This window comes from Camelina sativa, chromosome 8, assembly GCF_030686135.1.
Source record: "Camelina sativa cultivar CO46 ecotype springtype chromosome 8, ASM3068613v1".
In the NCBI taxonomy this organism is placed as follows: domain Eukaryota; kingdom Viridiplantae; phylum Streptophyta; class Magnoliopsida; order Brassicales; family Brassicaceae; genus Camelina; species Camelina sativa.
This window is the reverse complement of record NC_141887.1, coordinates 18,441,973-18,458,284: the sequence shown is the minus strand read 5'-3', so window position 1 is coordinate 18,458,284 and position 16,312 is coordinate 18,441,973. Positions and strand designations below refer to the sequence as shown.

General features: G+C 42.7%; 1 pseudogene; it reads right to left on the bottom strand.

Annotated features, from left to right (window-relative positions):
• Positions 1–14,935, bottom strand: part of LOC104709564 (cytosolic sulfotransferase 18 pseudogene) — a 50,430-nt pseudogene extending 35,495 nt beyond the window's left edge.
• Positions 14,936–16,312: the final 1,377 nt, after the last annotated feature.

Below are 16,312 nucleotides of genomic sequence, written 5' to 3'. Positions count from 1 at the left end.
TATTATATTAGAAAATTGAATATTATTAATAAACTTATTTTTTATTTATTTTAAAATATAAAAACGAATTTTAATATTTGTTCTTTTTTCAGTTCCATTTGTTCCTCATCAATTTTGGGGAGGAATACTTTTGTTCAATTGTTCCTTAGTTCTTAAGAATATAGAGGAATGTAAAAGAAAAATTATTACTATCAAATGGTAAAAAAAATTGTGGAACAAAGAGGAATGTCACATTTCTCTTCATTCTTTTCCTAAAATGTGGTCACCAATTGAAGCTTACAACTAGTGGTCCCATATCCACTAGCCACCTAACCACAATCACAAAGAAACATCAGAATAACAAATAGCAATATCCAAAACAATATCCAATAATAAGCCAATATTATATCAAAAACAATATCCAAATACCAAACATCAGGAAACATAAAACCGGCAACCTAGCAATGTTTCTAATGACCTAACTTTAGCAACCTAGCAATGCCAGACAACAACCAATCGAGTCCCTAGAATATCCTCCTCTTCATTGCCTTGATTCCATGATCACACTTTGCCTTTACCTGCACCACAAACACAAATTGCAATGCATGAGTATTTTATAAACACTCAGTAAGGCAATCCTCCCATCTACTGGGCTATACACACAAGCAATAGAGACATCTCTAACCATCAATAAACAATCAACAATCTACAATAACAAACCAGGACTCAGCATCGACTGACACCAACATGCATCGATGGACACCAGTTGGAGGTTGCGTCGACCGACGCAAGATCTGCATCGACTGACGCTCCCATTGCATCGACCGACGCATGCTCGACATAGCACAAAAACAATAGATTTTACGCGCCATCCTCACATTTGCATCGACCGACGTACAAAGTGCATCGACCGATGCAATGCCGAGCATCGTTTTCCCCCGAAGCTTCTCACCGGATCTTCGTTCCTACAACCAGGAAGCTCCTACAACAATCCCAACTACAGATCTCTACAGGAACAACTTCCAAACTCTAGAAATAACCAAAAACACTCAAGAACACTTAGGGAAATTTTCTCTCTTTCTTTTTCTCTCAAAAGCGGCCAAAACCCGACTAATGAGACAAAACTCGTGTTAAGGGTTTTCCCTAACCCAAAACGCAGCGTTTAACTTAAATAGTCCACAGAAAACTGAACCTTCATCGACCGATGCACTATATGCATCGACCGATGCAATCCCCTAAACCGGGATTTCGGTTCGCGGATGTTACATCGACCAAGCTCTACTTCGTATCCAGAACTACCAGCAAGCTGCCGCAAAATTCTACAACAAAAAAGTCAAATCTTGCTACTTCGTCGAGGGTGATCTCGTCCTCCGCAAAGTCTACGAGAATACAAGGGAGAAGAGCGCTGGAAAACTCGGTGCGCATTGGGAGGGTCCGTACTTAAACTCCAAGATCGTCAAACCCGGCGTCTATCAGCTACTCGAGATGAATGGCAATCCAGTCCCGAGATCGTGAAATTTCGCCAGCCTCAAGCGCTATTATCATTAGTCCGTTAGTCGCAAAAAAAAAACAAAAAAAAAAACCGCTCGATCTACCGAGCATTTCCTTGTAATCCGAACTATGAATGGTTTAATCCCTTTCGAGGGTACGTAGGCAGCCTTTTACGAGGTCCAACTATAACTTTCATAAAAAATAAAAGTTTCACGACGCACAGCTCTAAAACGCGTTCCGCATGGGTGCAGTGGTGAAATAATCCACTTCCTAACTTTGGTAGGACATTTTAAGCTGAGTCCAGACTCACAACGAGCTAGCAGGAATCGATACACTCGCACACTCGCAATTCCTGTAGCACCCAGAGGATAAGCCGGTCATGCGTACCGCACCTAAAAAAGTACGACAAGCCCGTCTTGTCTACTCGAGACGTTTCGGGGAGCAACATATCCAGGGTAAGCCAGGAGACGTCCTGCACTGCAAAATATGCCCTGTAAACAACAAAAACGTCGCATCTCTATTGTACGCAATAATCAAACTTTGTGCGATCATTCAAAAGCAACTTCATCATAATGAAGGAAACAAAAATCGGCAATAATCAACATTTGCGCGGAAATCATCAATAAAATACTAATGACCAAGTCATAAAGCAAAAACAACAAAGTTTGCAGTACCCAAAGGAGAAATACAAAAGCAATCAGCAATCAAGTTCACAATAACAAAAAGTGAAATCAAAAAAGCAAAAGAAACAAGAAATAACACGAGGACATATCACTCGTTAGCAGCATCATCACCACCTCCGTCAGCAGCCTCCGGGATTGGCTCAAGATCATCATTAATAAGCGGTGGAACTACAACTCGGTTTCCTTTCGCCTGGAACTCCTCTTCGCTAGCGGCAAGACACACCATCCTATCTTCGGGAATAGCAACGCCGCTCTTGATCATCGTCTGTAGACACTGTCTAGTCCCGGTCACATGGGTAAGAGTGAGCAAGTCGGGCTGTTTCTGGCGTGTCGCAATCACATGCCTCCTCAGGCGGTCAATACGTTCACAATGCGTCCCAATCATGATAGCAGCCTTTGCGTGCTCCTGCTCTCCATGCTCATCCCTCGCTTTCCTAATTCGCTCCGACTGGAAAGGGAGCTTTCGTTAGGAATGCTTAAGAGAAGCCGACAGCTCCCTGACAAGAGCCGCATTCTCTTTGCTCGATCACTCAGCTTGAACCAATGCATTCTGAGCAAGCGCCGTCTCCCTCTTAGCAGCACGCACCTTATCCTCGTAGTCACCAGTAAGACGGTTCGGCCAGCTTAGTTCCTAAAAGATTAAGGGAGACAATTGGATTATGATTAACATGCAGACGCAAGGCAAAGCAAATTGAAGAAACGGACTCTAACCTGAAACTGCCGACAAACGCATTCCTCGTACGTGGTCGGACAAGCCAAATCGCCAGGAGCAGGAAGCGGGACGAAGTCGCCATGAATTTTGCTGGCGAGGTCCGCGCAAGCCCGTGAGTCGCCAGAAAACACATGATCTTTCACGTCGTAGCAAAAAGAAAACGAGTGATCGACGCCCACGCGACCATCCTCCGCATGATGAGGACGCCTAGAGATTCCTCAAGCATCGCCCTCTTACGAGATGATCGCCACCACTAGCTGCTGGAACACTCCCACGGGACGTTGAAGAAGGCCTCTTCCCAGCACAAGCCGCAGCTACCCCAGCAGAACGAGTCCTACGGCTAGGATCACCCTCGGGAACATGCATGTCGCCATCCTCATGCTCCACAATGACAACCTCCGCGTCGGCCTCGGCGTTGGGTGCGACAACCTTGGTTGCGACAACTGGCGCATCGTCGGCGTCGATCAAATCAGCGTAACAAGGCATCAGGGAGTCTCCCATTTGCAAAACAGTCCACGAACCTGCAGAATGAATATAAGCATAAGATACGAGAGCACACAAGTCTCGGAAGGAAGGCAAGCGAAAATTCTAAACTTACAAGTCTCGACGTGTGAAAGGACGGATGGCCACCGCAAATTCCCACTAAAAAGAAAAGCGGAAGTTTTGTCAACGGTTTCAGAATCACACGCAGCTGAAGGTGGAGGATTTCCTGCAAAAATAAAACAAATACGGTCAGCAAGCGGGGTAAAGAAAACCAAAGGACACGAACCAAACCCAGCAATGGCTACCGGGATACAAGTTCCAATCTCGTTTTTTTCTACGAAGAAAAACCGCCTTCGCCAACCGTGAATGTTGCTCTTCTGGCCGCAGGTAATCGTGAGACCTGGAGTACAGCGAGCACAATATAGCCCCGAGTTGTCATGCATAAATCACGTAACTAGCTCGAAGAGGTCCACATTAATCTTGATTTTCATCGAGGCGCCGATTATCGAAAGCCCAACAGCGTTACAGATGGTGGAGATCGACAGCTGCGGGAATGCGATCTTCCGATGCGTACAGTAACTCGTTAGGAATTCTGGAATCAGGAACCACATGCCGCATGAAACTCATATCTTTGTGGTGGTGGATGAATGAAATGTGAATGTTATGATGATGAACAATGGTGAAAGCAAGGTGTTTCAATTCCCCTTATGCAATTGTAGTATAAGAGGTGTCAATCCAATCTGAGTGTTTGCAAGCAATTAGGATGTGCATAAATGTCTAAGTCAAGCCAAATGTAAAGGATGTTTGTCACTAACAATCCTATTGCAGAATGTAAAATGCAGAAAGTAAAAACTACTAAGATAGATGCTAAATGTAAAGAGAACAGACTAATCAAAGCTATGATGAACCAAGAACAGAAATAGAACTATGATAATGCAAGTAATGCAAGGCAAGTAATGAATAGGACACAAAGTAAATGCAACAGAAATGCAACTAGAATGAGACAAGAGATAAGACAGGACAACTACAAAGCATAAACAAGAATTCTGGGGATGAACTCGAGCAAGCACTCGATCGAGTGTAGATCGAGTGCAGGGTCGAGCTGGACAAATCCGGAAAACAGAGCAATGCAAGAAAAACAGAGCAATACAAAAGCAAATCAAACAACGATCAAACAACAGGATTTAAACTAGGAAATCAATAAACAAGGAAGGTCTTGAGGAGGGATTCATGGGCTGGACTATGATTGAGGTCATCTAACTTGGTCAACAAATCTCAAACAACTTGAGCTAATCTCTAGACATATATTTCTAAGACATGTTTAATCCACTCTCATGGCAAGAAACAATCAAAATCATGCATCTCTAGACTTGTTCTCACAAAATAAAGAATCTACACAAGCAGGCATTAACAACATCTAGCGTAGAAGAGATCAGATCCTACCCTCTCAGATATAGGATCAGCATTAAGAACATCTAGCCTAGAAGAGATCTACAACAATCAAGCTTGACCAAATCAAACAAACCTCAAACACAATCCAGCCTAACCCATCCTCAAGATCCTAAGCAACTACTCACAAGCATACATGATGAACATCAAAGTCATAAATCCAGAAAATGATAAAACTTGCATGATTAGATAGATAAAGCAAAGATCTACAATATTAAAGAAGGAATCAAACACGAATTCTTAATATCTTGAAAGTTATGGAACCAACAAAATCCAAGAATTCTTTGTTTTTCTCCTTCAAGGAGGTACAAGATCTAAAATATAAAAGTGCAAAAGGAATAATTTCCAAAAAGGTAAAAACTAGGTTTTTGACTCTCTAAAAAGCTGGACTCCTTGGTGGCTGCAGGTACAAGCCCTTATATAGAAAAAGTAGTGGAAGCTCTAAAAACGCTAAAAGACAAAATAGCCAGGCGGCTCGACCAACTCGACCTGGTGCTCGGTCGAGTGACCGGTCGAGTTGGCTCCTCTTGTGCTCCTCCCACTCGGTCGAGTCCCTCTCAGCACACGGTCGAGTGTCTGGTCGAGTGGGCAGTCGAGTTGGACTCCGGACCTTGGTTCTTCATCCTTAGCTCCTTTGCTTTCTCCTTATGATTGCTTCACTTCTCCTCAGCATTGCTTCCATGCTCCTTAGGCTTCAAAATCACCTGTTTATGCAAGAAAAGATGCAAATGCAATGCAACTATACTCTAATGCAAGAACAATCCTAAAACTATGCAATAATGGTCAAAAAGGATAGCAAAGGATGCAAAAGATGTGAATGTATTAAGGGAAAACAGGGTGAAATATATGAACATCAACACCCCCAAACTTAGTCTTTGCTTGCCCTCAAGCAAATAATCAAGTCATAAGAAGGTAGGTGAGGTTTGAAAGTGGGATCTCAGCTCCTAAAGCTTGTAAATAGACCATCTAGAATCAATGTCCAAGTTACTAGTACTATGATGCAAGTTGAATGAGCTGTACTTAAAGATTTTAGACAAGCATATCACAACCTTTATTGATTTGAGCCTTAGATATCCACATGCATTCAAATCAACCATTTCCTTCAACATTCATTAATCAAGAACATGAATCAATTCTATGCAATGCTTAAATTCATTTGGCTTGGAGATAAAGGTTTTGAGACAATGGTGGTCTCTCTTTAGAGTGGGGCTTATCAATATCAGGGTTCTCTCATAAAAATGGATTGAGCTTTAGAAGAATGCTAAAGGTAAGAACACTTAGACACATACAAGAATAAAACCTTGTCTACCCAAAGGCATCCAAAGTGTTTATCCTATCATCTAAACCCAAATGATCTCAGTGCTACCCTTTAACTTCTTCTCTTCTCTTTCACCCTTTTCTCTTTTGGTTTTCAAGTCTTAGGAGAGGTTTCTTATTTGATCTTTCTAGTGGGATGGGGGCTTCTTTCTTATTTTGCTATGGTTCTCTTTTCTTATTATTCTTAAGACATACAAGCATTTTGCTAGACTTTTCTTTTCTTTCTTTTCCTTTCTTTAACTAGAACCATCTTCAACAATTTTTTTTTTACTTCCCATCCTTTCACTAGAGCTTTACTTAAACACATCCTCCTCTTAAAGACTCTACCCTTTTTCTTTCTCTTTTTCCTCTTTTCTTTTCATAACAGCCAAGTCCCAAACCCAACAAGTGAACCACCTAGTCCTATCTAGCTTGAAAAATGCAAACTAGAACTACACAAGGCTGTACTCTTGTCAGTTCAAACCTAACACTTTCTACCAAGGTCAATCCCAAAAAATAGGCCTCACACACACAAGAACAAACATGGCTTGAAAGAAGGGTTGGTTAATGGGTAGCGAAACTGATTTTAATGTCTTAATCAGCTACTTGGATCACCAAGAGTGGTAAAAAGGAGAAAGATGATCCAAATATGTATATGGTATCCATGAGTTTAAAGCAATGCACATATTGATAATTGTAAGTTAATATTAGGTTCTTATAAGTAGGAAATGGTGTCAAATCACAACATGCTTCAATTTAGACCAAATGCAATGCAGGAATTCAAGGCTTGGTTCAATCTTATGCTTCTAACCACTCAACTAGCATCAAAGTACTATTAACTTGGGCATTGATCCTAGTCTAGTGAATCAAGCAAACTAACAAGGCAAAGCTCATCATAGATCCCTAATGCAAATAATATACAATCCTACACGAAACATGCTAAACAAGATCCTAATATGCAATGCAAACTACATGAACACTCTTTTTTTCATAAAGATTTTTGCAAAAAATTTCAAATTTTTAGCGTTTTTCTATGCCTTAGATGCTATGCAAATACTAACATGATGATGCTAAAAATTTGAAATAAGAACACAAAACACAATATCAAATGTTATCTCAAACCCTCCCCCAAACTTAAATCACACAGTCCTCTGTGTGAAAGAAATTTGTAAGAGGAATCAAGATCAAAAACAAAACACAATATGAAATGCAATGGTATTTACAAGGGAAGGTGATAGTGGTACCTCAAGTATTGGAGAAGAAACTGTCCACATCCTCTTACATGCTGTCAAAAGTGTAGTTGGGGTCTTGTTGATTTGGAGGAGGAGACTGGGGTAACTCGACTATGGCCATCGACTGGTACTCGGTCGAGTGCCTGGTCGAGTGGGGGGGGGGGGGTCGAGCTGGCTGCCAAGTCTTCTTTTCCTCTTCTATCTGGCCTCCCTTGCTTCCCTGATCATGAAAATACCAAACAAAAATCAAAATACCAAAAACCTTAAACAATATGTACATGGATACCTTAGGGACTTCCTCCCTAGTGAGCTTGTTTAGAGTCACTAAGCTTGACTTTTGATGCCTGTTCAGGCTTGGTTTGGATTCCAAGGAGGTGATGAAATCCCCCCTGGTTCTATTTGATAACCTTGGTGCTGTTTCTTGATCACTACTTCCTTAACATTTGAGCTTTGCTTCTTCTTAAACTTGAGTCTTGGTCTTGCCTTCTTCAAAGACCTCTTGTTGAGCTTAACTTGAAGATCCTTCACCAGATCAGTCAGCTCTTGAACTGAACCCTTAAGATGTTGAACTGATTCCTCATGAGATGTGACCTTAGCTGTTGAAGTCTCTTCTTCTCTCAAAACCCCAAAATCAGCCTTATCTTCAATCTTAAATGGTTGACCTCCAATGGTTGGTAGGTTAGATGGATTTGTAATATCAAAGTTCATGGTCAAACCTTCAGATATGTTCAACCTTATCAGCCCCTCCTTAACATCAATGATTGCTCCTGCTGTGGCAAGGAATGGTATCCCAAGCAAGATTAGATCCTCTACCTCCTTATCCATCTTTATTATGATGAAATCAGTGGGAATTCTTGCCTTGACTATCTTGACTAGGAGGCTCTCCAATTTACCAACTACATCTTTGTGTGAACCATCAGCTAGACTTATGTAGAGATTGCTTGGCTTGAATTCAGTGTGTCCAAGCTTTTCTGCTATAGAGTAGGGCATGACACTAACAGATGCTCCAAGATCACACAAGCATTTGTTGAAGTGAAGGTAGCTGATGGAGCAAGGTAGATTGAATGGACCTGGATCTTCAAGTTTTGTTGGTACAATAGCTGTCCCAATCTCTTCTTGATCTCTCTTGTTTTGATTCTGAGCTTTCTGCTTGGATATGTCAAGTAACATGCCTTTGTAGAGAGGATATGGGGCATATTGTTCCAAAGCTGATCCTCTCTCCTCTTCCTTCTCTTCAATGACAACCTCCTGTTGAATGGCCCTCACTTCCTTCTTTTCAATCACAACCTCTTCCTTCAAAGCCATGACTTCTTCCTTCTCAATGACTTCCCCTTGTTGTAAAGCTAACTCCTTCTCTTGTTGCAAAGCCAACTTTTCCCTTTTCTCAATAATTTCTCTGAGTTCTTTCAGCTTTTGTGCCTTGAAACGCCCTGGGAATGGTAGAGGTGGTTTATAAGCAGGAGGAATGTACTTAGCATGCTTAACAGCTTCTGGGACATCAACTCGACTGGAAACTCGATCAGTTACTCGATCGTGTGTGTGTTCGAGTGGGGGGTTGAGTTCTTTGTCAACTTCAGCTTGTTTTGCACAATCTTCACTTTGAGCTTCAAGAAATGACCAATCCTCCCCAGTTTTAACTTCACTGTCCTCAGTGACAACTGCCTCATTGAGATGAATGGCCTTAGCAGTGCATCCCCTTGGGTGTTGAAGTTGGTTTGGTGTAGGAGAGGAAGTAGAAGCCATGCAACTCTCCATGTTCGTGATTGTAGAGCTCAGTCTCTCCAACTAGTTATTCAGTCCAGTAGAATAAGAATTCAACGTTTGGTGCAGCTCAGCAAACTGCCTTGCGTCCTCAATCTGCTTAGTGGCTTGCCCAAGCAACATTTGTTGCATCATAGCTCTTAAGTCAGGTTCTTGAGCTTGTGAGGTCTGGAACCATGGAGAGGGATACAATTCAGCCTGGTATACTGGTTGATGTTGCATGGGTATGTAATTGAACATACTGTTGTGGTACATCATTACTGACTCGAACAGGTACTCGGTCGAGCACATGCTCGAGTTGAAGGTCGGGCTGACTGAGATGAGAAGACAAATGTATTCGGGTTGTGACTCGATCAAGTACTCGATCAGCACTCGGTCGAGTGCTAGCTCGATTTGATGGTCGAGTTGGTACCTGAAACTCAACACAGACAAGCAGAAGAAGAATCGAGATTAGTAGTGATCAAGGTAGCAATAGAACTTAATCTTAGACTAATAATGACCCTAATTGTCACAAATAAACACTCAATTGGGCAACGACGCCAAATTGAAACTCATATCTTTGTGGTGGTGGATGAATGAAATGTGAATGTTATGATGATGAACAATGGTGAAAGCAAGGTGTTTAAATTCCCCTTATGCAATTGTAGTATAAGAGGTGTCAATCCAATCTGAGTATTTGCAAGCAATCAGGATGTGCATAAATGTCTAAGTCAAGCCAAATGTAAAGGATGTTTGTCACTAACAATCCTATTGCAGAATGTAAAATGCAGAAAGTAAAAACTACTAAGATAGATGCTAAATGTAAAGAGAACAGACTAATCAAAGCTATGATGAACCAAGAACAGAAATAGAACTATGATAATGCAAGTAATGCAAGGCAAGTAATGAACAGCACACTAAGTAAATGCAACAGAAATGCAACTAGAATGAGACAAGAGATAAGACAGGACAACTACAAAGCATAAACAAGAATTCTGGGGATGAACTCGAGCAAGCACTCGATCGAGTGTAGATCGAGTGCAGGGTCTAGCTGAACAAATCCGGAAAACAGAGCAATGCAAGAAAAACAGAGCAATACAAAAGCAAATCAAACAACGATCAAACAACAGGATTTAAACTAGGAAATCAATTAACAAGGAAGGTCTTGAGGAGGGATTCATGGGCTGGACTATGATTGAGGTCATCTAACTTGGTCAACAAATCTCAAACAACTTGAGCTAATCTCTAGACATATATTTCTAAGACATGTTTACTCCACTCTCATGGCAAGAAACAATCAAACTCATGCATCTCTAGACTTGTTCTCACAAAATAAAGAATCCACACAAGCAGGCATTAAGCAATATGTCAAAAATCAAACAAGACTTCTAATCTCTTAGCAAGCCTAATGATAGTCTCTAGACCCATCCTCAAAATCATAAGCAACTACTCACAAGCATACATGATGAACATCAAAGTCATAAACCCAGAAAATGATAAAACTAGCATGATTAGATAGATAAAGCAAAGATCTACAATATTAAAGAAGGAATCAAACACAAATTCTTAATATCTTGAAAGTTATGGAACCAACAAAATCCAAGAATTCTTTGTTTTTCTCATTCAAGGAGGTACAAGATCTAAAATATAAAAGTGCAAAAAGAATAATTCCCAAAAAGGTAAAAACTAGGTTTTTGACTCTCTAAAAAGCTGGACTCCTTGGTGGCTGCAGGTACAAGCCCTTATATAGAAAAAGTAGTGGAAGCCCTAATAACGCTAAAAGACAAAATAGCCAGGCGGCTCGACCAACTCGACCTGGTGCTCGGTCGAGTGACCGGTCGAGTTGGCTCCTCTTGTGCTCCTCCCACTCGGTCGAGTCCCTCTCAGCACACGGTCGAGTGTCTGGTCGAGTGGGCAGTCGAGTTGGACTCCGGACCTTGGTTCTTCAGCCTTAGCTCCTTTGCTTTCTCCTTATGATTGCTTCACTTCTCCTCAGCATTGCTTCCATGCTCCTTAGGCTTCAAAATCACCTGTTTATGCAAGAAAAGATGCAAATGCAATGCAACTAAACTCTAATGCAAGAACAATCCTAAAACTATGCAATAATGGTCAAAAAGGATGGCAAAGGATGCAAAAGATGTGAATTTATTAAGGGAAAACAGGGTGAAATATATGAACATCACCGCACTCAGTAAAAAGGTCCTCGTAGATGCAGAGGTGACCTACCGGGCAAGCCCACGGACGTTCGTTGATAGTCGGCAACGCAAGCTGCAGGTTGTGTGGCATTTCATGGACGTCGAACATACGGGCTATGGACATGTCATTGCTCAGGGTTTTTCCTTCATCGCGGGGGGTGCATTCTCCGTCTCCCGTACGACCTTTACAACGTCTCGGAACCCCGTTTCCCACAGCTAAGCCAGCGACCATAGACCTAGGAGCACACTCCGAACCATTGCGTTCTTCGTACGCCAGCACCTTCCCGCGGCGCTGACCTGAAGGATGTGGGATTAGAGTAAGGTGCTGGTTACCCGTAGGAAATATATCTTCGAGATTCCGAACATCCTTGTCCGTAAGATCAGGTAGGACGCCCTCCTCCGGCGGATTCCACCATGAAGGACAGTCCACTCTAGTTTCGTCGAGACCTCTCTCTAGCGCACGGTACTGGTCATCTCCAAACTCCTCCGGAACGTCACCGAAGATATCATCTCCAGAAACCATAGCGCGGGACCTTGCAAAACCAACCAAGCAACCGATCAGTATGGGAGCAAAGACATATCGAAAGCGCAACAGATACCGGATAGAACTAAAACACCCAAATGAACTGCATACAGCGTACCACGCACCACACCCTGCGTATTGCGTACCGCGCACTATGTACCGCGCACTACGCCCTGCATTCTGCGTACAAAGTACTGTTCACTGCGTCCTGCGTACCGCATACCGCGTATTGTGCACTGCGTCCTGCATACCGCATACCGCATATTGCGCACTACGTCCTGCATACCGCGTACCGCGTATTGCGCACTGCATCCTACGTACTGTGTACCTCGTACGGCGTACTGTGTACCGCGCAATGTCCCGTGTCTTGCGTACTACATCCCGCAGACTGTCTTGCACACTGCAACCTGTCTTATCTCGCGGAGACACCTGCAGTAACACCATCTCGCCGCTGCAAATACGAAAGTCTCAAGCGCAAACTTAGAAAACGAACCACTTCAACATGCAACGACCACGCCACTTGCGAGATGCGAGCTCACCACCTGTGCGAGATAAACACGGCCTCGCCAAACCTCGGTTTTGATCTAGCCAGCGTATCCCGTATGCAAGCAACCAACCTCGACCTCGCCTTTGACCGCCACACGGATAAATCATCTCTACTTCGAAACTTCACGAAGAAGACGACGCCATCGTCACCGGCCCGGCGTCAATGCGCAGATTAGCACGTCCCCGTATCTAGACCTACGAGCTCCTCCATCACGCCAAACTCGATTTCGCCAAATCGAGCACGTACCATAGTCTCATACGTGAACCCCAGATCTCGCCATAGTCTCGTACGAAAGGGTCTCAACCTCAAAAACTCTTGAAGTACGGTCTCGTACTCGTAAACCCTCAAGCTCACCATGATCTCGATCCAAGCCACCTCTTCACTAGGAGACAACGTCGTTCGAGTCCACTACCTCACCGTGCATCATCGCCATCTTGCGTGCTGACCTATCTCGCCTTCCACACTGTCTCGCGTACCGCAACAGCCAACACGCCACAGCCACCTCGCCAATAGCCACCGCACGTTCCAGCATTCATAAACGTCGACTCGCTCGCGTCCACTACAGCATCAGCACAACCACTTCGCCAATGAGAATCACGATCTCGCAGCAATCTCGACCTCGCTACAGTCTTGATCTCGCCATCCGAACTCGCGATATCGCACGACGAAGAACAACAACGTCACGTACGCCATCATCAATCCCGCCATCCCGCTAGCGATACATGAACAAATCGCCTCGCCCTACGTCGAAAGCACTCTTGCACGGACTTCTGTTTCATCACCTCGCCAACCCGAGCTCGCCACCTCGGGCTCGTCACGACCTCTTAAGTTCATCAAGACCTCGACCTTGCTATGTCCTCAGCCTCGTCAGGACTGTCAAAGTTACACACGGGAACGACGACACCACGCCATAAGGAGAGCGGTGGAGCCGAGACGCCTCATGGTCTTGGCTCAGTTCGGCGGCCACAACATCACAACACGAAGCCCGTACAACATTGAGGAGGTGTCGTCGATGAAGAAAACTGGCAGATTTGGCAATGGCACCACGATGGCGCAGTATGACCGAGACGCCTCAAGGTCTCGGCCATGACTGACGAGAATGAAACCGTGACTTGGCAAGGGGACATCGCTGGCTGAGAGATCGACTGAAGCAAACGGTGGTGCAAGGCGGCGGAAGAGCTGGACGTGACGAAGCTGGATCCAGCGGCGACAAGGCAACGCCGGGAGAACGAACCGGCCGGTTCAAGCGGCGGCGACATGGGGGCACGACATGGCAGGTTCGGCGGCGAAACCATGGCCCTTACAAGCCAGATTAAAAAAAAAAATAAAGAGATAAAAGAGAGAGAAGAGAAATTTACCTTTTGGAGAAGGAAGGAGAAAGTTAGAAGTAAAAACTAGGTCAAGGAGACATATTTATATGGGGGGACCAGCGCTTTGACTGAGGTAAAAAGGAAAACCCTCGTTTTGAAGCTGTCTCTACTTCCTGCGCCTCGGAAAACGTGCCTAACACGCAAAACTCCCTTTTAAAAACCGACAAACCTAGGAAAACGTGCGCAATGCACTATTCATCCGGGAACCTTCCAGATGTCTCGAAGAACATTTCCCGGATGCCTCAAAGAACGTGCGCAATGCACTATTCATCCCGGTAGCTCCCGGATGTCTTGAAAAATGTGTGCAACGCACTATTTATCCCAAAATCTCTTGGATGCCTTGAAGAACGTGCGTGACGCACTGTTCAACTCGGAACCTCCCGGAAGGTCTTCAAGATCTTAAAAATCTTATGTTCTTTCTGCAAGACGGACCTAGCGACGCGGAATTGTATCCGACGGCTCAAGCAATCCATCGCACATCGGACTAGGGGGACCATTGTTAGATATGGGCCTTGCCCCAACATTTCAGATAGCTCAAACAGAAGATTCTCAAGAAGTTAAGGGCTTGAAGTCATGGACATAGTCCATCTGGCCGTAGGGGCAAAATTGTCATTTTACGGAGGAGACAGAGGGGACGCTAGATTAATAGCCCACTATAAATACTAGAAGTCATTGTCAGAGCTCGGGATCCGAACTCTTGGCAATCAGAGAAAAAAGAGCATTTATATTCGTATTAATTGCTTTTAGAATTTTGATTGTATTTCCCGAAAACTCTCACCTTCAATTCTAGGTTAATAGAATGACCAGTTCCGATTTATCCCTCTAATATTTGTATTATTTAGATTGTTGATTTCATACATCCTTGAGGAATCTTCCAAGCTAGATCGATTGACGATGGCGAAAGTCAGAGCTTTGAGCCAAGTGGAACCTGTCTTTGAGTAGCTACAAACGAAAAAGTCAATGGGTCGCGCTTGGAAGAACTCTTGCGCGTGAAGGCAACCTTCTAGGAGAGGCTGTATGATCCAATGGCCACCGTACTCGATCAGCGGAGCTTTCGGAAACCAACCTTTGACGTGAGGAAACGTGGCGATTTGGTCTTGGTACCGTTTCTGATTCTTCTCGAACTCTGTTGACTCTGTCTTGGTCTCGTCGTGGTGGCTTGGTAATGGTAGGTTCATTTGTGCCATCATTGGAGATAAAGAGAAATAGGATTTGAGGAACTCGACCGTGTTGTGTATATTCTGTCTTCTGTGGGAGATTTGTGTTAGTCTATGTTTGGGAACAACTCGGTTTATGTGTAGTATAGTAGTAGTTCACGTAACGAATTTAACCTACGTGTTGCTATGTTGTATCAGAAACCATCCTCAAGTGCCACATATCCTTCCTACTCTCATTAGATAAGCCATTAGATCTTAAGGCATCTTCAATCCCAAGACATGGGTACATTTTTATCTCAAGAGATTGGTTAACTAACATATGTCGTAGTTTATAGTATTAAACTTGAAATTGTTAAATTGAACTTTGGTGATCGATAAAGTAAACAATACAATTTTTTTTTTTGTTTTTAAACAATACAATTTTAGTCTGTGCAAGAACGAATATGATGACTTGACAAATTATGTGCCATGCAAACTAAATATTCTTTAATTCGTATTGGCGTTAATTTCTAAGCCACGTATTTCTATAAAAGGTCCCTCTAGAATCTGATAATTTCTTCGTTGGCATGCCCATTAGTCATACTCATCTTAGTGCCTTAAACTTTAAATAAAATTAAAAATAATATTAACTTAAGTTTAGATTTTTAATCAATTGTTTTTATTTTTTCTCCTCCTATTAGTCATCCATAAACATGGGTGTCTTAAATAATTTTTATTAAAATTGTGTTTTAAATGTTGGTATAATGTTATAAATGTTGGTATATAATGTATACAATATTAAGAAAATAAAACTAAAAACTGTAGTTATAGTATAATACATTTAATTAAAAAACAAATATATTACATTACTAAAACTTTAAAACATATATTACAATGAAAAAAAAACAAACTAAAAGAATGGGAGAAAAGATGTGAAACTTAAAAGAAAAGATGTGAGCTAGCAAGAGAGATCTGGGAGAAAAGATGTGAAACTTAGAAAATATACAAGCTGATTATCAACACTATACATACACGGTGATGATAGAAAGAACATCCCTTTAAAGATTCAAACGTTTTCTGTTCCATATAGAAATGAAAACTATCATTTGACAACTGACCGTAGTTCCTCGTCCACATAGGTAATCTCTAGTTCACCACGTGCGGTATCATCAGGTGCTTTTCTAGGAATCTGCACAGCAAACACTACTCAGTAAAAGAAGCATACGGTGTATGAAATCAGTACAGGCTCACTATAGACGCACGCACATATAGCAGCAAGAGTTTTGGTATACTTACAAAGCCGAGAATTTTATACATTTGGAGTTTCACAGCAGCCTTCTTTGAACTGAGGGGTGTCAAGTCTCCAGTTACCTAGGAAAACATTGTAGTTTGCTATCATATATGAGTCTCATTTTACAAACTCGGCTATAGGAATAGTACTCTCCAAAGATGAAAACGCTAATCAGCCACAATGGA